Source organism: Neopelma chrysocephalum, unplaced genomic scaffold (assembly GCF_003984885.1).
Source record: "Neopelma chrysocephalum unplaced genomic scaffold, ASM398488v2 Primary Assembly neopelma1_177, whole genome shotgun sequence".
Classification (NCBI taxonomy): domain Eukaryota; kingdom Metazoa; phylum Chordata; class Aves; order Passeriformes; family Pipridae; genus Neopelma; species Neopelma chrysocephalum.
The window spans coordinates 667,563-694,805 of record NW_020897839.1 but is presented as its reverse complement, the minus strand read 5'-3'; the positions used below and the strand labels follow the sequence as shown (position 1 = coordinate 694,805).

The 27,243-nt window shown below is 39.5% G+C and overlaps 1 long non-coding RNA gene across 1 annotated transcript; it reads right to left on the bottom strand.

Moving 5' to 3' along the window:
• Nucleotides 1-15,711: 15,711 nt before the first annotated feature.
• Nucleotides 15,712-22,930, bottom strand: LOC113976636. The gene is made up of 3 exons (XR_003537129.1): nucleotides 22,872-22,930; nucleotides 20,530-20,630; nucleotides 15,712-15,962 (listed from the first exon to the last, which is right to left on the bottom strand). It is a non-coding gene; the product is annotated as an uncharacterized LOC113976636 (long non-coding RNA).
• Nucleotides 22,931-27,243: the final 4,313 nt, after the last annotated feature.

Below are 27,243 nucleotides of genomic sequence, written 5' to 3'. Positions count from 1 at the left end.
AACCATTCTGTGATTCTAAGAATCACAAATGCCTTTTTTCCAAAGATGAAGACCTTTTGTCTGAAGAAAGATGTGTTTCCCAAGCATTTTCTGAAATATTTTGAAATATTAGCAATGGCAAGTGGAAAGAAATCTTGCAAATCTAATCAGATTCCCAACCATGTTAATCTGCAGAAAGATGAACCACATCAAGGAGACTTTCCAATATGTTAAAAATCTATGCACTGCCTCCTCAACAAACAAAATACCATAACTCCCATAAACATAAATGCTAAAAATCTGCCTCCATAACAAGGCAATTATAATGAGACCTGTCACTCATCCCCTTCACCGGGGTGTCTGAGGAATGACTCATTACATTTGCAAAGAGCTTTGAAATCCTGAGATGAAAGACGACAAAGACATGCAAAGTATTACCATCACCATACAACGTGGTGTTATCATTGCCATCAAACACAGTGCCTTAGGAAAGGGCACTTCTGCTCAGGAATGCATTTGTGATTTTAATAGCTCACTTATTCCAACGTGAAGCTTCTGTTACTATCAGAGCAAAACCTGGATCCAGGGAGTGAGACTATCAGGATTTATAACTCTATTCTTGCCCTTCCAGCCCCAAGATGTCATTGCCATACAGAGAACTGCAGCTGAACTGCAGCTGAGGATGGAGCAGGCACAGGGAGCCCATGGCTGTCAGTTCAGCATCCCCTCCATGGGCAGCAGCTACAGCTCCAGAGCTTCTCTTTGCCAGGACTCAGGGTAGATTGTCTCTTTTGAGCTCCTTCAGCTGCTCTTCTAAAGAATATTACACAGGGAGTGCCAAAGCAAAAATATATGTGGATGTACATAATAAAAAAGGGAAAAATAGAGTTTTTAGAAATTAGTCTTTTCCTCTGTATGTTAACGTCCCCCCAAATATGGAAAGTAGTTCAACTTCACAGATACACTGAATACCTCCAAAATTTCAACAGTATCAGCTGAAAATTGAGAAGTTTTTTACCATTCTAGGCAGCAACACAGAGTCTGAGCACTTTGTCATTAAAACAACAGGGCTGTGTCATTATTGAAGGAGAGATTCTGATTCCAAACGCCAACACCAACTCATCCACCGTGACACAGCAGCAGAATTGCTACAATCAGCATCTACATATGCAGAGGAATTTTGTGGGAGGCCTTGCAAGTGCCCCCAGCAGCCCCAGAGCTCTGACAAACCCCTTGTGCCACAAAACTTGTGCCTTTTGTTTCCTACTAAGTATCAATGATTCTGTACAAAGCTCAGCTATACCATGCTGCTGATCTGTCACTTTTACTCATCTATCCATAAGTAAACAAATGGCATTAATGTTTAAAAGGTTACATTTTTTATTGATCTTAAAACCATGATCTGACAGGTGTTACTCGCTTTCCATAGGTGCTGTTTTTGGCAACACACCTCAGCTGAATAGCACTGAAAGTAAATTCCTGCTTTGGTTCATTAGAATATTCAGCAAGTGAATACATTTATAAATCATAATTAACTACCCCTTTCTGTTTAGTTTCTCCCTTGAATTGTTTTGCATTTGTTTGTTACAGTTCTGGAGCAGAGAGAAGTCTGTGTATTAAAGATTTTGGACATCTTCTCCTGGGAAAAAGTAACTTTTATTAATTGCACCTGAAGTAATTTGTTCCTGCTTGGGGAGGATCAAGCTCTTGCTGTCTTTCTCCAGTTAAACCTAAACTACTCTGAATTTCAACAGTGCTGACCAGGCACATACTGGGCCTGTCCCAACTTACACCTGCAGCTCTTAAATTCTGGTGTTAATTCACAAAACTCTTTTGAAGTCAATGGAGCTCTGCCAGTTTTCATGTACAGAATATCCTGCCCATTATTTCTAATGTCATACAATTACAGAACAGCTCTACCAGACTCCTTGTTTTTATCAAGAAACAGTTTATTTAAATCAAGTGTATTGTATTGTGCAACACTTTAGAAAAGCCAAGGGAGTATAAAGAGTAGATTACTGTACTACTTACAATATGGGGGTGGAATAGCTTTATTTTTTTGCAAATTCCTCTAAGGAATGATGGGTTCATTTTACCTTGATAATGTTCAAGGTGGCAGTAATTCCTTGTGGAAGCATCATATCAGATATACAGAGAAGGTTTCGATTAAAGTACACTGGGAACTAACATGTTTGCCGCTTTTAATAGAATAATAGATTAGTTTAGGAGCAGTTTCTTTTACTTTTGCTTTTTCCTGTTGGCTTGGAAAATAATTATCAGAGTTTTGAGCTGTTAGCACAAAAGGGTTTGGGGTAATTAAAGGACACATAAGCCCTGCACAAAGGGTGACAGCAGATGACACTGCTGTTCATCCTGACCCTGCCCAGCCACCAGAGCAAACTTGACAGAGATGCTCCTGGTTCAGAGGAATGATTAGCATAGTGCTAATCCTGTCTGCTAAGTGGTGATCACAGTGCTAAATCCTGCAGACTGAGGAAATCAAGGATTTGTTCCCGGGGTCGTCCAGTATCACATCTCCACCCCACAGACGTGCATCTGCCTGTCTGCCACAGCCTGGCCTCCACCTGTTTGCTTCCTGAAGTACAGAAGAGCTTTCTAAATGTTTTCTAAAATGTGATTTCCAAAGACAACTCACACATTTAAAAACTTGCCAAATCAATTTATGCTCTGCCTTCCTCAAATCAGGACAAACAAGGGAACAGACAAATCCCCCCACCCTGCAGCTACACAAACTCTACTGCCCATCCACAAGAGCAGTGCACAACACTGGGACATACCCAACAGCTCAGGAGCCAGAGGAGACCAAAACACCACCTTTGGGAAGCTCTGACTGAGGTGCCAACTCGACAACTGCTTGTAGTTCCCATCTCTTTGGGAGAGATCCAGTGAGTCCTCTGGCTCCTGGCTTACAGACCAGCAGGTCTACGTGGAAAGGCCACAGAGGACACAGGGAAAATAATGTTGCTAAAGCACCATTTGCTCTCCCTGACTACTTATTTGGATCATTCCTCTGATTCAGAACATAATTTCTCTTCTCATGCTGCTATTCTTCAAGTCACCATTCAACTCATTTACATTTTTTGCCACTGGCAAAGAGTAATATTCTGTTTCTTTACATGTTGATCCTTGTCCCTCTCCAGTTCACAACACGATTATAAAATGTTAAGTGCTGATCCTCCAATAAAACTTAGACACATCTGAAACTCTGTTCAGGAAGCCCAAGAAAACAATATAAAGTGAAGGGAAAGGTATAAAAGGAAACTGCAGCTTCTGTTCAAAGCACAGACTGCCTGAAAGAATCCAGTGTTAATATAACATTGAAGTGACCTACAGAAATCATAAACACTTGATGTTTTGAATCACAAGACAGAGAAAAAACTAGGTAAGACATCAAATAGAGTAGAAAACAGTAGAGGATAATAGCTACAAGGCAATGCACAAAGGTGAAAGAAGAGAGATATTACAAAAATCCTAAAATAAAAAGGTGCTAATTGCCATTCATCTTAAAAGTAGGCAATTTTCCAAGGCACTGTAACCAGCCATAGTCTTCCTGTTAGTATGGAAGAATAATATTTCAGGTAGAGAACACTTCAAATACAAAGGGAAAAAAGCTCCCCACACCTCAAGTAGGAAAATAATCACCCCAGAATATTCAAAGTAAATTGCACTAAAACTCATTGGATTTGTAAAAGCAAACCACAAGAACTTTGTTCAGTCTTTAATCATGACTTAGTGAGTAGGTTAATGTGACTATTTATATCATTAGCACAACCATTTGGAGGTACACAAAATGTTATTTTAGAAGTCCTTGGGCCTGTTCTATATAATGCCTGTCATGATTCAGCTTAAACTCTCACTTTAAAACAGAAAAGTTTGCTTTTAAACTACTTTTTGTATTTGCTGTTAAGTGAACACATAAGAATGCACTTTCTTCTTGACTTTTAGATATCATTCTCACTTAGCAGAAAGTTGCAGGAGAATATACTGTCAGCTGTACAGGTTCCAATCACGGAAATATGGAGCATAGGGAAGCCTTAGAGCTCTCTCTGCACCCCTCGAGCCTCAGCTGAGTGGTTGAAATTACTTCTTAGTCTCAGAAAACACTGGCTAGAGCTCTTTCTTGGTGACTCCTTGGGGAAGTTTTTGGGAGGCACCCAGACTCTACACTGGGGAGGGCCTTCAGCCCACCACACTCTTCAGGGTGTTCACACACGCCAGTGTCTATTTAAAGGAAAACATTCCAATAGATCAAGGTCAGTAGAATTAGTGATCTACACTAGTAAATCACAGAAGCATGTCTGTGCTTTTTTTCCTCTATGAAGAGAATAAAAATAATGTGGTATGGAATGGTATGGAATGCAGAAATAAACAGCATCACCTTCTATCATATTTTCTTGGTCAGTGTTTCAGAGGATTTTGGGATAAATTCTTACAGAGCCATAACTCCTCCTGTTTCCAACCTTCATTTTCCAACCTTCACTGTGCTCTCTGTTGCAAAAATATGGGGGGGAAGCCTGGTTCTGTCTTGCTTTCATGACCTACATGATTTCATGATCTACCTGAAATCTTCCTGTTTAGGGATACTGAAGGAACTTGTCTTCACCTCAAAATCTCAATCCATGTCACCTGAAATATTTATTTCAGCTTTAGTCACTTACCCAGGGTTACTGAACTGCATTTTCCCTCAATCCTTTTGGCACAGGCCATGCCAGGGCCTGAGTTTTACGCAGCCTGTGGAACTAGAAAAATTGTGCCACGGCCAATTTCTTCCTCTGAATTATCTTGTATAAAATCACTCATTTATTAGTATGAGAATAAACAGCCCCATATGCCCCATAAGTCATGATTAAAACCTTCTATTTCATCTTGAGGGTTGGTACTCATAAAAATCTTAGCACTTACAGATTCCCTAGAAGAAGCCAAAGAACTCAAACTTTGACAGCACTAAGGGATTTATATGGACAAAAATATCCACCAGAACATACCAAAACATCCAGTGAAGAAATGTTTGGTTTAGAAAATCTCCTGATAGTCTGAACTCCATCTGTGACCTGTTGGTATTGACTTGCTCACTACAATATATAAGTATTGACTAATCCAGCCCAAACCCACCCATAGGCTGCACACCTTGCACACTGCTGGACTAACAGTGCTTCCACCCGGGAAAACTCACTGGGGGAAACAGTGAGGGAAGTGCTATCAAAAAATATCACACTTCCTCTATTTGAAAAGCATTTCTTTATGCCTCGAATGAAGAATACAACATAGAAATAAATTGGATTCTACATTGTAGATGCAGAACTGCCTGGCTGTGAGAAGAGAGAAAAAGCTCTTGCAGTAGCAGGAGATAATTATGGACAATGACAGGACATCACATAAAGTCTCCTGGGAAAAAAATAATTGATCCATGCCATCAATAATTCCACTCTATCTTTTTGTCTCTCCCTCTACTTCTTTTTCTTCTTTCTTTCTACTGTACTACTACTCTTATTTGACCTTCAGCCAACCATTAAAGTAACCATTGAGCAGCAGTAATAATTTTATAGTGTGGTCTATAATCTTGCTTTTTGCATTGATGCCAGGAGGTTTTCTTCTTTTTAACATCACTCTCTTTAATGTCTCCAGTATGATAAGAATGTATTTTCTGCTGCTTGCAGTGCTTTCAATTGTTACTGCAACTGTACTTATTATTTTCCAAAATTTGAAAAACGCTTCATTGCCAAGCACTAAGACCCTCAGCTTAATCCCATCTTCCTGCCAATGACTTATTTTGGATTTGTGCAGAACACTGGACCTGGTTGCATGACAGCAGCTCTTCAGCCCATTGTATCCTTCAACATATCAATAAGAATTACTTAAAAGTCCCTGGACTTCTCACAGATAAGGTGACAGGAGGGTTCTGGTGCTGATGTAGCCCTGACAACAAGGGGAACAAGTACAAGCTTAAATTAAAAAGTAACACACCTATTTTCAGTTTTATTGTACCTCTGGATATCCTATTATATTACCTATTACCAGAGACATTTCTGCAGAGTATAAACATCATCTTAAAAGAATTAATAAGTATTATGGCTGCTAAGAAAGTACTTGCAAAAATGCTGTAAAGCATTAAAGATATTAACGTTAGCATTTAAAACAAGCTGCGTATAAATGAAACTGTGAAATTAAAGAAGAATCTTTCTGCTGGCTCTTCATTTTAAGGAAATACATGAATTTCTCTCACAGAAATGCTATTAGGAAATTAATTTCAGCTAACCGTGCATGCTGAAAATGGTGTGTGCTCCAGAAGAGGGGACAGAACAAGGAGGTGACTTAGGAAACTTTATTTTCACCACATCAAAGACAGAGGAACACACAAGCAAGACCAGAATTTAAGGGCTTGATTTGTAGCTTGAACTGCACCAACAAACTCTTATTTCGTCTCAGTAATGTCACAGTGACAATGGGAACTTCCAGGGACAAATGGGGATGTGCCAGACCCAAAGCTACTTTTTACAGGAGAAGAGTATTAAATTCTCTGATGAATTACAGTGACTTTAACAGACATAAAACTTACCTGGGGAAATCCTAAACATGCCTGGCATAAACTATGTTGAGATCAGACAGATCCAAACTGGACATAGCCTGTGATGGACAATTGAGCTCAGCAATAATTAAGGAAAGGCTCCTCCATCTTTTCCCATCCAGGTGCTGCCCTTGTTCAAATGCTGCTGCCTCGTTTGCATCGAGGGGCCCAGAACAGGGAAGTAAAGGGCAAGATTTATTGCACAAAAAGGTCAAAACAGATAATCTAAGGGTTCCATTCAATCCTGAAATTAAAACCATTTTTGATTACATGCTCTCTAAGCTCTATACACAGGCACATCTTTATAAAGGAATTTCCTTCATATGCTCCTTTACTTGTTGTTGTTATTTTTGTTATTTTTCTCCACATTGTTTTCTTTATTTTTTTTAATGGAGGAGAAACAGCACAGCAAAAGGTCTATTCACTTTTTAAAAAAATTATTATGTATTTGAATACAGGTTATAGAATTAGTTCCCTTATGGTTTTATGGCTGTAATTTTTAATATTAGTATTGCTCACCAACAAGGGGTGTGAATGTTCTACAGGACTCAAAGGTGATTCACACTGAAAAAGGGAACACTGCTCAAATGAAAAGTCTAGTTTATATCTTTTTATGGAAGATACCCCATTTTGACTTTTTTACATCCAAATCCTATTTATTTCTGAACAAAAGAATCTAACAGGATGCATTCAAGGTAAGTTCTTAGAATGACTAAAACTAGGTTTTAAGTGCTGTCTCTCAAATCTCTAAGATGTGAGTTGCCAAGATTAGTTAATGTGGCATAACTGGAAATGGAAGAGACAAATTTATTAATTAATTAATTTTGAAAAAAAACACCCACCAAACCAAAACCAAAAAACAAACCAACAAACCACCACCAAACAATAAATCTCATTTTGAAGTATCTAGTGAATATACACCAATATATGGATCCCTTCCACCCCATTTTTTATGACTGCAAAACTAACAGAAAGGAGCAGGAGAAGGGCAATATTCCCAGCACAAATGCATTGAATAGATAATCACCAATACTATTTTTATAGTCAATAACTTGTGCTTCCACAATGTATTTCAGCCTTTTCGTAGCTCTCCATCCAAGCACAAGCTGAAAGAATGTCAACTTGAGGGCAATAAAAATGTGTTCTAGATTAGAATTGCACATAATGGAGAAAGAATTCCAGTCAAAATAAAGTCAATCTCACGTTACTTTCTTGGGTTGAGGAATCAGATACAGTTTCCCTTTTTTTTTAACTTATGAATTTGAAAAATATTTCCTTGGTAGAACATAATCAAGAACATGTGTGAGACAGATCTGAACTGATGATGCTCTCCCAGAGCAATGAAAGAAACAGATTTTTCAGAGGCAGGATTCTGGTTTTGTAATGTATGTACATAATTGCAACTCTGAAGGTGAAAGCATAAATTGCTACAGGCACCTGTACTCAATCCACTTTAAAAAGCAAATAGAAGAGATCTAAAATTCCATATTTAACCCCTAGAATGTTTAAGTTTCCCTCAGGAAAAAAAAATCCTTAAAATATATCTAAGCAGCTAAATAATTTTTAATATCTTGCTGAAGAAAGAATACAAAAAATCAAAAGCCAAACACACACACAAAAAAATCTCCATTGGATCTCTGATGCTATGAAACACAGTTTAAGGGTTTTATAATTCTTCCCTTTAAAAATTTAATTTGCATGCTTTTCACCAATGAGGTACTTTGTTTTTCTATCTAAAAGTCAGTAACCAGAAACATCCCAGAGCCTGTTTGTGGTGGGTACAACATCCAAATTAGCTCTGATATTTTTTGGGAAGGCTTGATTTTGCAAGTTTTCCAAGAAATCTCCATGTCAGACATAGGTGGGATAAATTATCTTCCAGTAGTACCTGGAATCTGAGTGGAACAGGACAAACAATTTCACAGAAGTGAAATAGAGACAAAAAATCGGGGAACCAAAATATCTCAAGTTCGTATCCACTTACATCCTATCCTTTAAGCCATATTTTATGGCCAAATATCAGCATTCAGGAGCTCCTTGGGCAGGTGGGGTCAAGCACAAAGATGTGCAAGCACTTGCTTTCTACCAAACAAACTTCCCCCAAATCTTTCTCCAAGTTCTCCCCCATGGCATAAAGAAAGTCACATCCTCACAATTCTTCTCCTTTCGTGCATATATTAATTATCAGAACAAATAATTTTAGTCTCCCTTATTCCCCTTCTTCTTTCAGAGCAAACCTGGGATTATTAAACAAGTAAAGCAGAAGTGGTGAAAATACGGATACTGGGAAACTTAGATTTAAGTAACTCCACTGAGGACAGGATTTTCCACCCTTCAATTTTTTAGGGGATATGTACGAGACACAGCACAAAAACACAATCATGCATTGGGTAAAGCTTAAAAAGAAGAAAAAAAATGGCTTCAAAGCAATTGATATTAAGAATGCTGCTATTTTTATTTTTCTCTCCTTGGCCTGAATATTTCTGGGAATTTTCTAGTGTAGATAAGATTTTGTTCTGGGGCAATTGAAAGACAGTAAATCTGAGCTGGCTTCCTCCAGCAGAAGATGTGCCCTTATAAGACAAACTTGAAAAATCATATAAAAATGAACACAGTCTGAGGGATGAACACAATTCCAAATGTAACTATACTGATTCAAAAACAAACAATAGTTCTGTTAGAAATTGGCAGCATTCCCAATAATAATATTTAAAGAAGCAAAGCCAGAATACAATATGCACAGGCATAGTCCAACTATTTTTAACTGACATATAACTGTACACTTTATGAGAAAAGTTCAATGAGATTTGTCGAATAACTCAAGGTCTGGCTGTTCAAATCCACACTGCACGGAACAATTGCCTCATTTTTTGAGAGTTCCTTTCCTGTATTTCATTAGAATGTGCTGAGAGGCTCCGGTCTGAAGGTTCCCATCTTGGTACCGGCAGAACATCACACGCATTTTCCTGCACAGTTTCTTGGGACAAAAAGGGGTTTAGGTGCCTGATGTAACACTATGACTTTCCACAGGCTGTGGACAAGCTGGTTCCTGCCTGCCCATCATCAGATATTTTGCTCTTCAGGGAGCAAATTTTACTTTCTCTAGAACAAAACATCTGCTGTGGTGAAAACTCTCCACAAGACCATCCAGGATCCTAAAGATTCCTGGGAAGCTGCTGAAGGCTCAGAACAGTGTGTCCCAAAAAGCTCTACCATCACAAGGCCTCTTAGATTTAACTACTTGACACCCATGGCATAATTGGAAATTTTTAGGCCAACCCGGATTTATAAGGTCTGTCTGATACTTAGAGACATCCCAGAGTTATGGCTCCACGCTGGGCTTTTCAAAGATTTCTTTGTCAGCAAATAACCAAGTGAAACCCATCAGTGCAGACCATGGATGAGATTAGATATGTTTTTAGGTCGCAAGCTAAAAGCTTGCTAATGCTTACAGGCATTCCTTGTCTAGGAATGTTTGTTAATTTGAACTCCCCTCCCTTGCTGTGTTTCTTTAATCTCCCAACCAGCTGTCTCCCATAAAAAGATATTTCTGTTTTTAGTTACAAATCTGTTTAGAGATAAAACTTGCTCATAAATACACAACTGCATCCATGGTCTTTTTTTTTTTAACTGACATCAGAAAACCAACCCCAGATGAAAAATATTGAACTTTTTTTAGGAACAGAACACAGCTCCTACTTGCTTGAAGCGCGGTGCATGTGTTATAGATGCTCTGGGTTTTAGGTCTGTCATGACCCTGTAAAAGAACTCATTGAAACAGCCATTTTTGTCACCTTTTCAGATTTAAAGCTCACGAGATGGGATAAATGGAAACTCTCTCAGAGTCTCGTAGTGTTTTTACCTGCAGAACACCTGAACATATGAAATGGACTCAGTGTAAACAACAAAAACCTCCCCCCAGCTCCACAACTTTTTCTTTCCGAACAACAACAAACCCAGGTAATTTCTAACTTGTTTTCCCTTCCCTTAATTCCTAGATTTTAACTAAATAAATTGTATCTAGTTCTTAATTTATATTCCATACGGATACATCAATCCAGAGTTCAACATTGGTGGGAACAAAAGCTTTGAGTACAATTGAGGGCTGTGAGCCAGATCCTCTTGTTAAAACACACACATTTAGATGGTTTTTAAGCAATTTCACTAGAATGTGTTAGGAGTTCTTTAATTACTCCTGCCAATACCATATTCCTCTCAAAGTAACCTCTGTTTTCTGAATAGTTCTGATTTCCACTAAAATGATTTTCAGCTATTTAATTAGAAGTAAACTGAAATACTTCTCCCTGTAATTCAAGTTAAGTGCAAAAGAGCAACAGAATTCTAATGTTGAATTTTACTGTTGCAGAAAGCAACATTTTAGTGATACCCAAGCAACATTCTGCAAAATGCTTCTACCAATCATCCTTCATACCTATAGGAAAACATATACTGCCCCAAACCTATCAGTCCTCCATTGGTCATCTGCTAATTGAGGCTCTGGAAACTCATCTTGCAGTGTTACTTCAAAATTTAACCATGAATATTTCTGTATATATAATATTCTGGTGTTACCCAGCATATCTTAATTATTAAAATACTATTTCAAATGTATTTCCATTAATATTTACTTTACTCCTGCTGCAGTTCAGCACACAGTTCCGTGGAAAACTGATTAAAAATATAGTTGCATGAAATATATGAAAATTAAATTCTACTAGTCTCAAAATATCAAGATTTTATGGACAATGTGCCAAAGCTCTGTGCTGTACTGTAGACTATAAATATTTACAATTGAGTTTATGTATTAGTAGTTAAATGCTGTGGGATGTACTCATTCTCCCAAGTGAATTCCCATCTGAGGACACTCTGCAGTCTGTCAGTTGTACCACAGAGTTGTGTTATCTAAACTCCTTCACAGGAGGCCCATGTCAGTCAGATCCCAGAGTGATTGGGACCTGAGGAACACCCAGCATTGACAATGGGGACTGACAGGAGCAGTCAGGAACAGAAAACTACTTCAAGATGAAAAAACCTTTCCCCGGTCTGCAGCTCAGGAAGGTGCTTTTCAGACACAGCCCCTGCCCTTGGGCTGTTCCCCCGAGTTTCCCACAGGGAGGTTCCCCCTGGTTGTGTCTGTGCAGTGGGGACACAGCCCAGGGTCAGGAACCAGGAACTGCAGCTTGGAAATGTAAAACTAACTGAATCATTGAGTGGTTTGGTTTGGAAGGACCTTAAAGCTCATCTCCTTCCTCCCCCCTGCCATGGGCAGGGACACCTTCCGCTAGCCCAGGTCACTCCAAGCCCCGTCCAACCTGGCCTTGGACACTTCCAGGGATCCAGGGGCAGCCACAGCTTCTCTGGGCAACTTGTGCCAGGGCCTCACCCCCTCACAGGGAGGAATTTCTTCCCCATATCCCATCTAAACCCTGCCCTCTGTCAGTGGGAAGCCATTCCCCCTGTCCTGTCACTCCAGTTCCTGAAGCACAGTCCTTCCCTGGCTTCCTTGTAGATCCCTTCTGGAAGGTGCTGTGAGGGCTCCGCACAACTTCTCTTCTCCAGCCCGAACAGCCCCAGCTCTCTTGGGAAACTTGGGACTTTGGAACTTGGAAGGTTTGAGCAATCTCCTCACGGTCCAGCTTCACACAAGCCATGGGATGATCCTGGGATTCCAGCCACTCCAAGGAGCTTTTGAAAGCACCTGGAGGTCTACAGGAAGCTGAGCTGAAAGTCAGTAGCAACAAAAGAAATTACACTGGCTGCCACCATCCCTGTGGTTACTCCGTGCTCATACCCAAGCCAGAGCAGAACCACGTGACTCTCTGTGCACAGTCACAACAAGATTACCCAGCAGAATGAACCCTTTAATCAAAACCAAACCCTGGTAAAATGATGACTTATCCAAAATTAATTTTCCAAGTAATGATAGTAAGTAACAACATGGAACTCCTCAGTGTCCCATCTACAAATTAATTAAAGAACTTGTTACAGGGAGAATAAATATCACACACAGGCCTGTGTGGCACAGTTGAAAAATGATCTGACAAACATGATGCCTCCAGAGGAATGAGTTTGCAGTTAAACCAGACAGGTTAATACCCTACTTACATCCACAAGACACTCACACTGCTCCCTTGCAGCTGCTGTGACTTGAGACTAAAAGCTTTAACCAATAAAAACCATTAAACCCGGGCAATAAAACAATGTCAACCACAAGAGGCCACATGACTACGGATCAATACATGGTATTTCCTTTCGAAGTCATGTCATAAGGTTTTCAGTTTGGAAATATTTTTTGCTGCTTTAAAAATGCAGAGGAAAAAAAGAAAAACAAAGAAAAGTTGGTCAGGTCTACGTTTAAAGAATCCAAACCAGAGGGCAACAAATAGAGGAGGTTCATGGTGAAATCACTACCAAAAGTGAAACATGGAAAATTGTGGCATGTCATGAACATGGTATGTCATTTGTAGGGCTAGTGGACTCAGATTCATCCACAGCTACACTTAGTCTTTAAAAAGATATATAGTTTTAAGTAACAATGCACCAGATATTTTGTAGAGCTTCTTCGACTTTTATCTACCATGGAGTAGGAAGATTAATACTAATGAGAGTTGATTAATACTAATGAAAGTAATTTCTTTCCAGGATTCAGGTGTTACATAAACAGAATCACTAGGCCAGTACTGTCCTACACCCAGGAAGGCAAAACCACCTTGCCATGAAGCACAATCTCCCCCAGGAATCAGCCTTTTGTGCTCTCAGCACAAGGCAGGGGACCCAGGCAGAGCTTTCTGTGGCTGTGAACTCCTCCACACCTATGAAGAGTTCATCAGAGGTGGGGGTTTTATCCCTCACCACATCTTCATCACTGTGGTGACTTACATGTTTTCCAACACATTATTTAACATATTTTTCTGCTGTGTCTTTTGCAACCGGACTTGCCTTTCTCGTATTGGCCTTTTTAGCCACCAACGCGCTTGCAAGAAAAGTGGGTAGAGCCCTTCCCAAATCTTTGTTTGCGAAGCCCAGCCATGATCTAACATATTCATAAATATTCTTTATATTTATATAGTATTTAAGTATCAGACAATATTCTGAAGCAAAGGAGAGTGAGCTCAAGAGAAAGTTCAAAGAACATCCATAGAAGGTTAAAAAAAAGACTTATTTCTTGTTCATGTTCTACCAAACCCCTTCCCTCCCACCCGTTTGCAATGTCTCTGGTAAAAGCAAAGCCTCCTCACTTGACTCCTACATTCAAAGAAAGCTGAGGTGAACTTGCTCCACAACTCCTCTGTCCCAAACCTCAGGAGGGTTCCTGAGCCAGGTTCCCCCCCTGCCAGGCTGTGTCAGTGTGTGCAGGTGAAGTGCAGTGAGCTCCTGACATCCCTCTGCTGCTCAGCCTCCCCTCCTGGAGCAGGAGGACGAGCTGCACTTGCCTCAGACTCATTGTAAAGCTTCATTTATGAAGTCTGACAGAGATGGAAAGACAAAGCAGATCCCTGGACGCTCCAGCCCCAAGATTTTCCAGTTCTACACTCCTTCCTGCCCATGTTATTACTAAAAGCATGGGGTTGTTATATCTACACAGTCAGTACATTTATCTTACCCAAACACAGCCCAGCCAGGCAACACCACATTTTGTTTCTTTAGGAAAAAGAACAAAAAAAATTATATAAACCCATGATGAAACCTTAATTCTTAACTGAATGACCCTTTTGACATCAAATTACTGTGATATTTCAATTCCTTGTGCCTTAACAGGGCGGCAGCTTTATCTCTCTCAATGTTAAAGGCCTTGGGAAGTGAGATGGGCAATCAAAGTAATAGAAAAAGCAATACAGAATGTCTATAAAACTGAGCTGAATATCCCCAAATGTTTTCTCAGCAGGTTGCCTGTTACAAGCTCAGGCACCTGGATAGTAAATTACTGCAGTTTGATTTGTGTAACAGGTATTTTGTGTGTGGTTACCAAATTAGCAGGAACAATCCAAAAATTCCCCATAGTCACTGGCCCCCGCGTTCTGGTTTGGAAATGTCATTGCAAGTTTACTTGGGAAGGAGCTTTGAAGGGCAGTTTTCCAGGAACAACTTAAATACATTTTCATGGGTCAATTTCTGAAGAATATTATTGTTTCTATTCTGAATTGTTTGACCTTCATGTTATGAAAATCAAAGTCATGCAAAGCCTTTTTTATATAAACTGAAATTAGGAAAATGTCACTTCTTACATTGTAACAGGGGTTCAGAGGCTCTCACACATATATACACACTGCATTTAAACTCCCAGCCAATTTTCTGTTCCAGTAATAGAGAAAAAGGGAAGATTTATGGCAAGAATAGTTTCCATTTCTTTCTCCATGATTTGATTTTTTTTCCCCTGTTATCCACATATCAGAGAGAATATATTCAAGTAGAGCAACCATAATAATAAAAAAAAAAGGTGAACCTTTATCAGATGTAGGAACAAATCTCCTGGACCTACTACCTGCTTTTTCTTTTTTTTTTAATTCTACAGATGAAATATGACTTTGGCAGGGAAAGGTGGGTGTAATTAGAGCACATGTTTTGGGCAAATAGGATGAAGTGGGGTGAGGAATTTCTCCTGCTGAGGGAAAGCATCAGGTCAGAAAGAAGACAAGAAAAAATCCCCCTCCATGTTACCTCACCTCTTGTAAAATCTGAAAGGTTTTCATCTCCCATGACTCAAAGTCAAGAAATGCAAGAACAGACTGACCAAATGACCTTAATGGGAAATAAAATCCCCTCATCATTTTCCCTCTCCCTAATCTGTACCACAAACTCCTCATGCTTTGGTACTTTCCCTCCTTCTCCCACTGCTTATCTTGCAGTGTAACTAAAGGTCACCTTTATTAAAGACTGTTTCTGCCTATTTCTAGTTTGAAAATCGGAATTCAGCCACCACATTAAAAACTCCTCCTGCTACTGATTGTTCTGGTGCCACAGTCAGACAGGTCAAACAAAATGACACGGGGAGAGAGAGGTGAGAGATAATATCTCAGAACCTAAAGGTGAGGACAGGAAGGTGCTTCATGATGGCACAAGCACTTCCCAGCACATACAACTCTATCATTACTACAAGCCAAAGGATTCATAATTATAGATCTCAGTCTTTTTTTACGGTATTTTAAATGTTTATTGATTTGTGAAGGCAGCATGACTTGAAATTGTGCTGACCTTGGAAAGGTTGAGAAGTCAGAACTCTTAACATTTTTACCAAATGAGCTCCAACAGCTACAGGAGCATCACAGCCCTGCCATGAGACACCTGGAAAGGCCACTCCCAGCCCAGCCTTTGGTCACCCTTGGGACACAACATCAAACTCGCTATTCCAGAAGAGTCCAGACACTCAGGGTTCGGAAGGGATGAGCATCTGATCCATCTGGGGAGGAAGAAAAAAGCATTTTGTGGCCAAGGAGGGAAGGTAGAGGAAGAAATATTCCTTAGAAGGAAGTTTTTGTTTCCATTGGCCAGATCAAAGGCTGAAGCTCAGACAGGAGAATTTGAAAGCACTTGAAGGACTGCAAAATGCAGAACATTCCAAACAAGTGCTGGTGAGACTTTTGTATCCTGAACCATCTCATATATTCTGTCAAAAAAAGTATTTATTGAAAGATGAGAAGGAGTTTTAAAATAGATTATTGAGACTATTTTTGCAGCCTGTGCCCATAAGCCCCTGTTCCACAGTGAGTGCCAAGACTGAGGGCTCAGAGGGAGAGAAAAAAAATGGGAACTAATAAATTCAGCTTTGCTTTTGAGTAAGGCACCCTCTCCCAGACTCATGCTGATAAAACCTTTATGCCACTCGATGGCATATTCCCCCTCTCCCTCAATTTTAATTTCAGTTTTTCCCACATCATATGTAGCATATGCAGAATACATGATGGTGCCTGGAATAAAGGTTTCATTAGCACTCATTTGGGATGCAACATAACTCCCTTATGATTTCACAACGTGGAAGGGAGGGAGCCATTCCAAATACCTCCTGCTGAAACATTTATTATGCAACCAGCTCTCACCCACTTTCCCTTTCACTCCCCACCCACACACTGCCTGCCCCATTACAAACTCAATTTTGTTTAGTTCCTAAGAGCTGAATAAACAGACTCCAGCCATCTATGTGTGCATCTAGTCCTCATGTCGTGATGTAGATTAATATCATTTTAACTCCTCTATTTTGGTGGGGGTTTGCTGATGGATTGGAAGAAAATAACTAGGGTGACTCTGCTTTAAAAAAAAATTGATAAAACCCCATTCTTATTTAAATGCACTTTGAATTTTTGGTTATGTTGTTTTTTTTTGTTTGTTTGGTTGGTTGGTTGGTTTTGTTTTCTTTTTTGTTTGTTTTTTTGTTTTGTTTTTTTTTTGTTTTTTTTTTAATAGAAATAGAGTTTTAAGCTATTGCAAGAATTCAGTTAACATTTTAGCTTTAAAATTCTGAGGAATCTGCATTTTAGAAAAAGTTCCCCCTAAAAGTTGAAAATCTTACCATTTACCAAGATGCAATTGTGTGTCTTTATTTTGCAGGCCATGGAAATGAGAAAGAAATGTATATTTATTTTAGCTAATGGGTAAGTAAAAAATCTCAGGAAGATGTCTTTGAATGGATCTGTCATTTTAAAGTTAGGTACTATACATAGTCCCTAATTGTACTGGGGAGAACTGTGCTGGTATGAAAAGCTATTAAGAAGAGTAAGAAACTTTTGGGTGGAATGCAGTGTTAATGAGAGCTCATTATGTTATTGCAATTTTTGACACACTCCATGTTTTTCCTACAGTCCCAGCTCTCCAAGCAAAGTAAGTTTTAGTTCTCTAAAAAGGTAAAGCAAAATTATCCTTCCCTCTGTCTCCAAAAATAAAAGCCAAATAAAAGGATACATAATTTAGATCCCTATTATTAAAAACTACTCTAATTATTTAAGATAAAGCAATTTATGGCTTCCAAAAAGTATGATTAGCAAAACAAAGAATATTTAACATCTGGCACCATAGAAAACAGCCAGGAATTGCCTCTCAGGGAAGATGAATCTGCCACTCCCTGGCAAGAGGCTCCAGCACACAACTCATTTGTTCAGTGGTTGTTTTCCAGCTTTACCTACTGCAGGAAACATGAGACCATTATTTCTTCTGATTTCAAAACTAACAGTGATTTAAGAATGTAAGGTATTTTTATTAGTTTTAGACAGTTTCTTAATGACATGATTTATGGAGGTTATTTTGGAATGGTACAAGAATGCACCATAGAGTGCTCTGCGTGGATACACTGTCCCTGAGTAGATTTTTAGTTACAGCTTCTGGAAGAAGATGGGCCTTTCATACAAATTTAGTTGTAAATGGAAGAATCTTAAATAAAAAGTGTGAGTTTTTCTTGTTCTTCTTAACTTTTCTGATATTAGACAACATTGGAGCAAATCAGATTTCCTGTTCCATTCAAATTTCTGATTGAATGAAAAAGCGGCAAATTGTAAACAGAACAAAAATTATACCAAGATGAAATTGCCTGATCTACATTTTTATCTGTTGTGAGTCCGTATGGAAAATCAGATTTAAAAAAAAATAATAATAAAACCCCTACAACAAAACAAAACAAAACAGAAAACCTACAAACAACCAAAAAAAACCCTTTAGGATGACACTGTGCTTCCCTCTTTACTTTCAAATATTCATATCACCTGAACAGGCAATATTCATATCACTTGAATAGGCAAATGTATGATCACCATAGATTACAGATAATTATTTTAGAGCCTTTTTAGAAGAATACACATCTTTTCTTCATCTGCTGGATGACTAAAGGACACTGTCTCATTATTACACCAGTAGCATCTCAGTGACACAGCCAACACTGTATCAAACCGGATCAAAATTCTATTTTTCCTTGTCTAACAGCTGGACAAGAAATGAGATCAAGTCTGAATCCCAGCTCACAATGGGATTTTTCTGCCTATTTGTATCCTTTAGCATATTTTATTCTTTTTCCCCCAGAAAATTAGTAGTGATTTAGTCCATTTCTTTTTTCTTTCAATACTCAATTTAAGGCATTCTTGTGTGCATCACTCCAGCACAAGTTTGTTTTGAAAACTTAAGTTCACCACTCTGTACATTCTAAATTTAGTCTAATTACTGTTGCTGTTGAGCAGATAATGTACAACACAGAAAAATCCCAGAGCAGCTATAGATGCACTTCTGAGCTGTGCAGAGGTGAACACAAAGGCAGAAACAAATGCTGCGTGATGTAGTTACACACATTGGAAAGCAGAGCACACACTCCTGCTTTGTCTGGGCTTGGGATCCAGCCTGTCTGCCTGCACCACACAGGATAGACAGCTTGTAAAGGATACACAGCTGAGAAAAGGTTGTGAAGTTCATTCTGGTTTATGTAGGGTCTAAAACAAGAGGAGTCTAATTCTAATTGGCCTTTGGGGCACTACCTAAATCAAAAAAGAATGGCAATAATAATCCATACGTGTTCCCACCAGCCTTTCTTCCTGTTATTTATTTCTTGTGCCCTTCACCAACAAGATAAAAAATATTTTTGCTCATAAATGAAAAGTTTGGTTTGTACTGCAAGTCTTTAGGAGGAGGCTCTCATTAACATTTCCTAAACTGAAATTCCTTCATTCTGTGGGACTCAGGTTATGACACAGCTCAGTGTCCCCCCTGGATACAGAGGTTTTCCACATAGGTGTAGGAATTGCTAATGCAAATAAGAAAAAACAAACCCCCAAATCAAAACCAAGAGAAGTCCCCCAAAAATGCTTTGAGTAAATGAGTTTTCCAGGTGTTTAACAAGAACTGTCCTATTCAAACACTCTTCCCAGTGATGTCTCTGGGTTGGCACCGTGGTGCCTTCCTTCCATGGCTCTGAGGCCTGAAGAGGCTCCACGAGTCCAGCCCCTGTGCTGCACATGCAGGGCACACTCCTCTGCCACACAGCCACAGCCTGGGCACGTACAGAGCAAACCCTACCAAAACAAAATGCTCTGCTGCACACACCATTCCCCTCAGGGAGAGAATCAGAGAACAAAATACACGAGACAGATGTAACTCATGTTGCTTAATGCATTCCTGGAGGCACTTGTAAAAACCCTATTTTAAAACCAGAGTAATTTCCTGATCCTGCTCCTTTTTTTCTCCACCACAGCAATATCAATTCAGTTAAAAATTGAAGGTAAAGTTTAGTACCATTACACTAAGCTCATCCCATGTTAGGAAAATAAGAACTCAGTTTTCTAAAAGGGTCAAAAAATTTCAGGTCAACCAAAGTCATGAAAATCCACAAGAGGTAAACAAGGTCTGGTGCTTCCAGAAGGAGGAAACATGAGGCCTCTAATAACACTTTATATTCTGTTAAAGGAAGATAAATTATTTTGAGGGAAATACCTTGATTTTGTTTCTGCACAAACTCAGCTAAGTTCTTATTTGCATAGCCTTAAGTATACACTAGGACACATTTACTTAAATAAATATTAACATTTATCAGAATTTTTATTTATTTCTACCTTTTTTCCCCCTAATGAGCAGAGATGACAACAAAATAAGTGACTAATTTGACTACAAGCCCATTTGCTTAAATGATAAAATACAATGCTGGAGATATGAGCTCATTTCACCTGTGGCTAACATATTTTTAAAATATCTTAGCTGTACCTTGGGTAATTGTGAAAGCCATTCACTGCTTCTACATATTTATGTACAAATAATCAAATTATATTTTGGACACAATACAGTAAATCTAAAACTCTTGGGCCTTTTTTAGCCTTACAGTGAGATTTATAGCACTGCAGGTTGGTACAGCCAAGGGGTGAACCCCTGTTCTGCCCATTCATCACATGTCAAGCTCTGAGAACATTGCCTGACACAGGGTGAAAATCCAGCTGGGAATTGCCACAGCAAAGGGCTGCAGTGCAGTACAGTCAGACCCTGCCCTCATCCTTGGCACAAGTTACCTGCATTCAGCTCCCAATCTCCACATTAATAACCAAGCCTTCCATTCAGAGGAGTTTTTAAAGGAACTCCCACATATTGACACGTGTTACAGAATTCCAGCCTAGAAACGGAAAGCATGGAGAGGAAAAACGAAGCCAAACTAGAATAAAAACAATATATAAATCAGCAAAGTTTCTGTTGCTAAATTCAGTCATATTATACATTATTTTTATGTCAAGCTTTAAAGTACTGTCTGCAAACATATGTGATTAGTGCAAATCACAGAATCATAGAATAGTTTGTGTGGGAAGGATCTTAAAGCCCATCCAGTTCCACCCCCTGCCATGGGCAGGGACACCTTCCACTAGCCCAGGTTGCTCCAAGCCCAAATCCAACCTGGCCTTGGACACTTCCAGGGATAGGGCAGCCACAGCTTCTCTGGGCAACCTGTGCCAGGGCCTCCTGACCCTCACAGGGAACAATTCTTTCTCAATATCCCATCTAACCCTACTCTCTTTCAATACCACATGGGAGGCAGAAATCCTCATTCAGGACACTCTGTTTGGGGCAGGGGTGGGGTGAAAACCCCAATCCATAAGCACTCTTTGTATTTTACCCACATAATTAACAGGGACTATTTCCCTTGGGTGTGGGTTGCACGATCACTGAATTTGATCCAGAAAATTGTACATTTGCTCAAGCTGCATCAGTCAAGCCCAGCTCCAGTGAACATTAACATGCTGTGTAACATGCAAAATAAATGATGTGTTCTACTACCACAGGCAGAGCTATTATGCTTTGTCTGTACAGAAAGCTTAAAACACAGCCTTTCCTCATTTGTATTGCATGCAAGCATGGCATTGTGCTAAAGAGTTCTTGACTTGGGGATTAAAAGTTAGCTGGATAGGAATGTGGAAATTTTTTCTGCAAAGCATTCTGGTTTTCTAAATAAATTAACATGCTTTCATTTGTTTCAGAGAGAAAGCCACAGAAATGGTGTAAAATCTTGGCATGTTTCTGAAAAATAAATCATGAAAGTGGGGTTTGTAAGATGCAGATGGCTGTTGGATGGACATTGCTCAGGACTTGGTCATAAACCCCCATTTTTACTTTCCCTATTGCCCATCCTCTGGGCAATATGGGGGTTGTCTTGATCATTAAGCAGATGATTTGCAGATTGCATATCTTTCTCTCTCACACATCTAATCTGATCTCAGAACAAATTTATCAGAAGTAAACATCCATGTCACACTGTATTTATCAAATAAATACAATTATTTACACTGGAACTACAAATCTGTATTTAAATATAACCAGTTGAAGCCTGCTTCTCTTTATACTGGAAGATGTAGACTTCTTGGGATAAAGGATATTGAAGAAAAAAAAATCCAGAATAGTTCTCGAGTGGCTACTATATCTAATTGTTTGTTTTCCTCAAGTGACAGACAATTTCATAGAATCCCAGAATGGTTTGGGTTGGAAGGGACCTTAAAGCTCAACTCATTCCACCCCCTGCCATGGACAGGGACACCTTCCACTAGCCCAGGTTGCTCCAAGCCCCGTCCAACCTGGCCTTGGACACTTCCAGGGATCCAGGGGCAGCCACAGCTTCTCTGGGCAACCTGTGCCAGGGCCTCCCCACCCTCACAGGGAACAATTTTTTCCCAGTATCCCACCCAACCCTGCCCTCTGTCAGTGTGAAGCCATTCCCCCCTGTCCTATCACTCCAGACACTTGGAAATAGTCTCTCTTTTTAGATTTCTTTAGTCAGATGTGTCATGGGATTCCACCTTGCCCAGCTGATAGAGAGGAAGACCTCAGGGCATGGAAATGAGAGAGCACAAAGCATAAACTGGAGCTGGCTCCAAAAGACCCAAATCCAAGTTTTGTGCATAAATCAGTGTTGAAACCCAAAATTTCTAGTAGAAGACAGAGCAAAATAAAAAGAGAAATAATTTGAACATTTCCCAGGAGCAGGAGGGTCAGGGACACAGGGGCTCCACAGAGGCCTTTGCAGGGAGGCCTCGCTGCCCTGGGCACACGGAGCCCGCTCTTTCCCTGCCATCGGGGATCGTGTCACCAACTCAGTGCTGGCTACAGCACCATCAAAAACCTAAAGGTGTCCTTAATCTGCCAGTTCTGACAAAAGAAATCTGCACACCTACAGCTCTTAAAAATGTGGCAACAGCTGTCTAACCCCAAATTGAACCCCCAGCCACAGAGTCCTCGGTTACAGCAAACCCTCCCGCTTTGTATCCAATCCAGAAAATGATAGATACCCTCAATCCCACTAAAAATTCAAGAGTCCAGACTGCTCAACCCCTTCCTAAGCAGGCCATTTGTCACCCAAACGACCTCTCACCCGAGGAGCAGCAAAGTGACACGTGCTCAGATAATGTGCACACCTTTCAAAGGCTGTTTCAGGCACACGAAACCCAACTGCCTTAGGAAGTCCTGCCTCTGGGTAATTCAAAACATTTTACAAGGCTGAGGTTTTTATATTGGTTTTATAAATGTCTTAAGGGATAGAAAAATATATTCCATGAGCTAGATATTCACTGAATATGCTGTGATGGTATAGAGTACGCTTAGGCCAGGACTAAAATAAAAGAGCTATAATTGGTCTCTTGTCCATATTTAAGGTAAAATAAGTGCCTAGATTTTCGGAAGCACAGAGCTCAAATCACTCATAGTGAATTTGGAAAGCGCTGAACAATTTTGAAAATGAGGACAAACTTTTTTCAGACTAAATATGAACAAGAATCTAACCTGAGGCTGAAGTTCCTGAAAATCCTACTGCCTTATATTTGTTTTCACTTCTCTTCTGGTTTTACACCCATACACAGGAAAAAGTCTCCTCTTTCCTGCCTCCATCCTGCTTTTAACCAATTCTTTTCATAGTGGAAGCTGAATATGTATATGAGTCAGCCCCCCAAAACCATGAAGTTGAGTAAAAATCTGTAGCTACACTAATGGAGTTCACCCTTTCTTACCTACAATACAGATAGGATTTTGCAGAAAGAAAACCATGATAAAAGCAGGCTGCTCATATGAAGCATCCACATCCAACAGTTCCAGTTCAAAATTTAATTACTCAATATTCCATTGGGAAGTACATCCTATTCTCCCCGCCCCTATGTTTGCCATTTACTGCTAAAAGAAAAGATTAATATCTGCAATAAAGAACCTATAACATTATAGGTACAACACATTTTCCTTCTGTGTTTAGAGCAACATGATTCACCAAGGAGTCTGAGCGGCTGCTTCAAGTGTTCCGAGGTGGGAGTTGTAGAAATTTCAGTTTTCAATTAACAATTGCAGCTGAACAGGCACAATAAGGGAGAACTCTACAGCTTTTTAAGCTTGCCTGGCTATAATCACTTCATAATTGTTAGAAATAAAGATTTGTCTACATGGCAGAGGAATCTACAGCGTTGCTGTGTTTCCCAAACTGTCAGCATCTTTTCTATAATCTCCTAAGGCCCTTTAAATGCACAGCTTGAGGGCAGAGATACAGCTCTCCCAGCTGTCTGTGTACAGGGTACACTTGCCTCTACTTTCAAAGAGAAGATGAAAATCAGACCAGAAATTTCCCTTTGCCACTTTTCAGAGCATAAGTCTTTGTATTTATCAGAACTGCCCTTAGTTATCAAATTCTGTAAAAATTCTCCACAAGCAAAAGAGCCCAGTTCCCAACTGATATCCTCTTGCAGAGACAGAATCTCCTGGACACAGAGCTGTGCTTCATTGCTGTCACCGCTGTAGGGCCCAGGAGCACACCAGGGCTGGTTACAAACACACAGGTTCTTATTTCCTGATACAACTTTCCTGATGAGTGTTGAGCTGAACATTAGAAGTGCCCCAGGAATTCAACAGGGAATGGAAATGACATTGGGCTGAAGTGAAAGGGCACTTTAAGTGGCAGAATAATTAAACCCCATTACTTCATATCTGAATATGCAGAAACTTAAGATCAAATTGATTGGAATTTGGAAGTTTCGTCCCATAGAAAATAAATTTTTTTTCAACCATCCCCCAAGTGAAAGAAGAAGGTTAAATATCAGGTAATTATGGAACCAAATATTAATAATGAAATGTCAGTTCTAGCATGGAATCAGATGCTCTAAAATCAGCAACATGAGGGGCAGTGCCCTGAACTCCAGGACTCTGAATTTGGCTACATTTACACACATCTGAAGATGTTTTTTTATGTATCACCAAGGATTACTCAGGTAACAAAGTCAGGAAAATTATGGGAGTGGGGTGGACAATTACAAATCTTGGAGCATGAAGAGTTTAAAAATAAAACACAAATGTTCAGTGGCCCTCAAGCAAACTTGAATTGTATTTTTTTTCACTACAATTGTATTTTTTTCACTACAACTTAAGATATGTATAATTACCTTTAAACATTTCCAGATTTAAAGTGAGGAACATTGTTGAATAGAAAGCATATATCACTCTCTTAAGAAATATAATTCTATCGTTATAAAGAACTGTCCCTGATTACAATAAGAACATTACAGATATTATGTTTGGGAAATAATTAGAACTATTTAGGCAGGTTTGCCTTGCTATGAAGTCAAGGTTATAAAATAGCCAATAATGTTCCTAATATTTGGAGCTCTTGGTGGAACTAAAAGAACACAGGATTGTGTTTAATACAGTAATGGAAATTAGTGTTGTGAGAAGGCCAGTATATATGTAAAACTTATATTCATTCTCATTGAACTGCTTATCTAGCAAGTAAATATTTGCAGATTGAAGTTATTTGGTCCAAAATTATAAAGATATTTAAGTTGTGAGCAATTTAAACACCTTGCTGCTCAATGCAGTTGTTGATCTCTACCAGGGCCCATAGATTACAATTTAAAAACATTGATCTATAACTATTGTATTGAAGTTGATCATATTTAAGTGGGATTTGGGTTTAAAATGTCAGGTAGGATTTTGAGGGAGGTTGAAGGGGAGAGAAGGAAGGAAAGTTATACAATAACAGCTGATAAAACAATATTAAATTAAATATTAAGTTGGGCTTATCAGACACAGCTGGATCCTCTGGGTCTGCAGAGCTGAGCTGAAATCTTACAAGAGAGCTCTGCTTCTGGTTAGAAACACTTCACAGACATTATTTCATTGCATTTGAGCATTTTAATTATCCCTCTGATTGGGACTCTGTAGGCATATGAAAGTGAAAAGAAAAATGAGCATGCTGTTTTTAGAATTTCCAGAAAGATTCCTCAGTTGAAGTTCAAGTTTTCTATAAAATAATAAAACCCCACCTTCAATTTCAGAATTGGGTCTGCAAGGAAATGCAGGGTTTCATTTTTTTTCTTTTGGGTTTTGTAAGCCTATTTATTATCCAGACCTAGTCAAACTAATGAACCACAAAAAAGGATATTAATTTTAGAACTCACCAGCATTGTTCTGGGACCTGCTGCAAATGTCATCAATAATAGAAAATGTATCTAGCGTGAAGGCAGCTTGTCAACAAGATGACTGAGTCCTGCACTCTTAAATTGATTATTTTAGCTCACACAAGATCTTATTGACATGGATGTATCTGAAACAATCCCCCCAAACATAGTCATGAGGCTTGGCAAGTTCTAAAGCCAAGACAAACCATTGAGCCACGTATTTCCAAAGGTCAATATTATTTATTTCCTTCAAGAGAGGAGCTGGTGAACTTGTGTCCTGGGTGCATGGACACAAGCTGTCGAGTAAGACAGCTTTTTGTACAGCAAAGGCAATATTTTGACCAGAAATTTTAGTTGCTATTTGTTAATGCTCCACTTTGTTATTGAAGGGATTTCTCCAGAATAAACAGGGTTTCCAACTCATAGCATCTGGCTTTAAAGCAGATTGTCTTTGAAGCCCCACAGAAGTTCTGCTCAGACAGAGCCACTGCTCTGATATCCCCTGTTTCATCAGGCTCTGGAGAGCTTTGGGTGTGACCTCTCCCTGTCTGCCAGCTCTGCCTGTTGCAGGAATTTTCTCTCTAGAGGTACACGCAGATATTGCTGGAAGGTGGAAAACCTCACTGTTGCTATCACTTGTTTGGAAGCTCTTCCATCAGACCCTGTTGCTGTTTTCTTTCTCCTAAAAGCTCTTCACCAGGCTTTGCTTCTCTGTGAACAGCAATGCACAGCTTTTGTGCATATTCTGACTTTACCATCTTCTTCCCACAAGAACTACAAACATCCTGGGTTCATGGTGAGATTTCATTTAGCAGCTGCTTCAATACACTCTGAAGCCAACAAAAAGTTTCCACTAACCTCAGCACACTTTGCCTTTTTTTTTTCTGCAAAGCAACAAAGTTTACAGGGAATGTTAGAAGATTCACTTTTATTATTAGTCTTTTTAAAGGCACAGCAAAGTTTGAGGTGTAACCATTAATTCATAAGTCTGGCCTATTTTGTAATTTCTTATGCAGTTTGTTATCTACACACAAGAGCATAATTGTAAAACTTTGCATCTCACCTGCCACTACCCTTAACTGGCTTCCTGCAAACACCTTCGGGCTGGGTGAACCTCGGGAATTACAGCACCTACCCTGAGCTTGGTTGGCGGAAGTCTGGAGGAAGGGACCAGTCAACTCATAACATTCCTAATACTCCCAATGCAAAAAGAACTTTCTTACCATCAGATTCCACCAACTGCTCTTGGGATTATCACAGAATCCCAGAATGATTTGGGCTGGAAGGACCGTAAAGCCCATCCAGTCCCACCCCCTG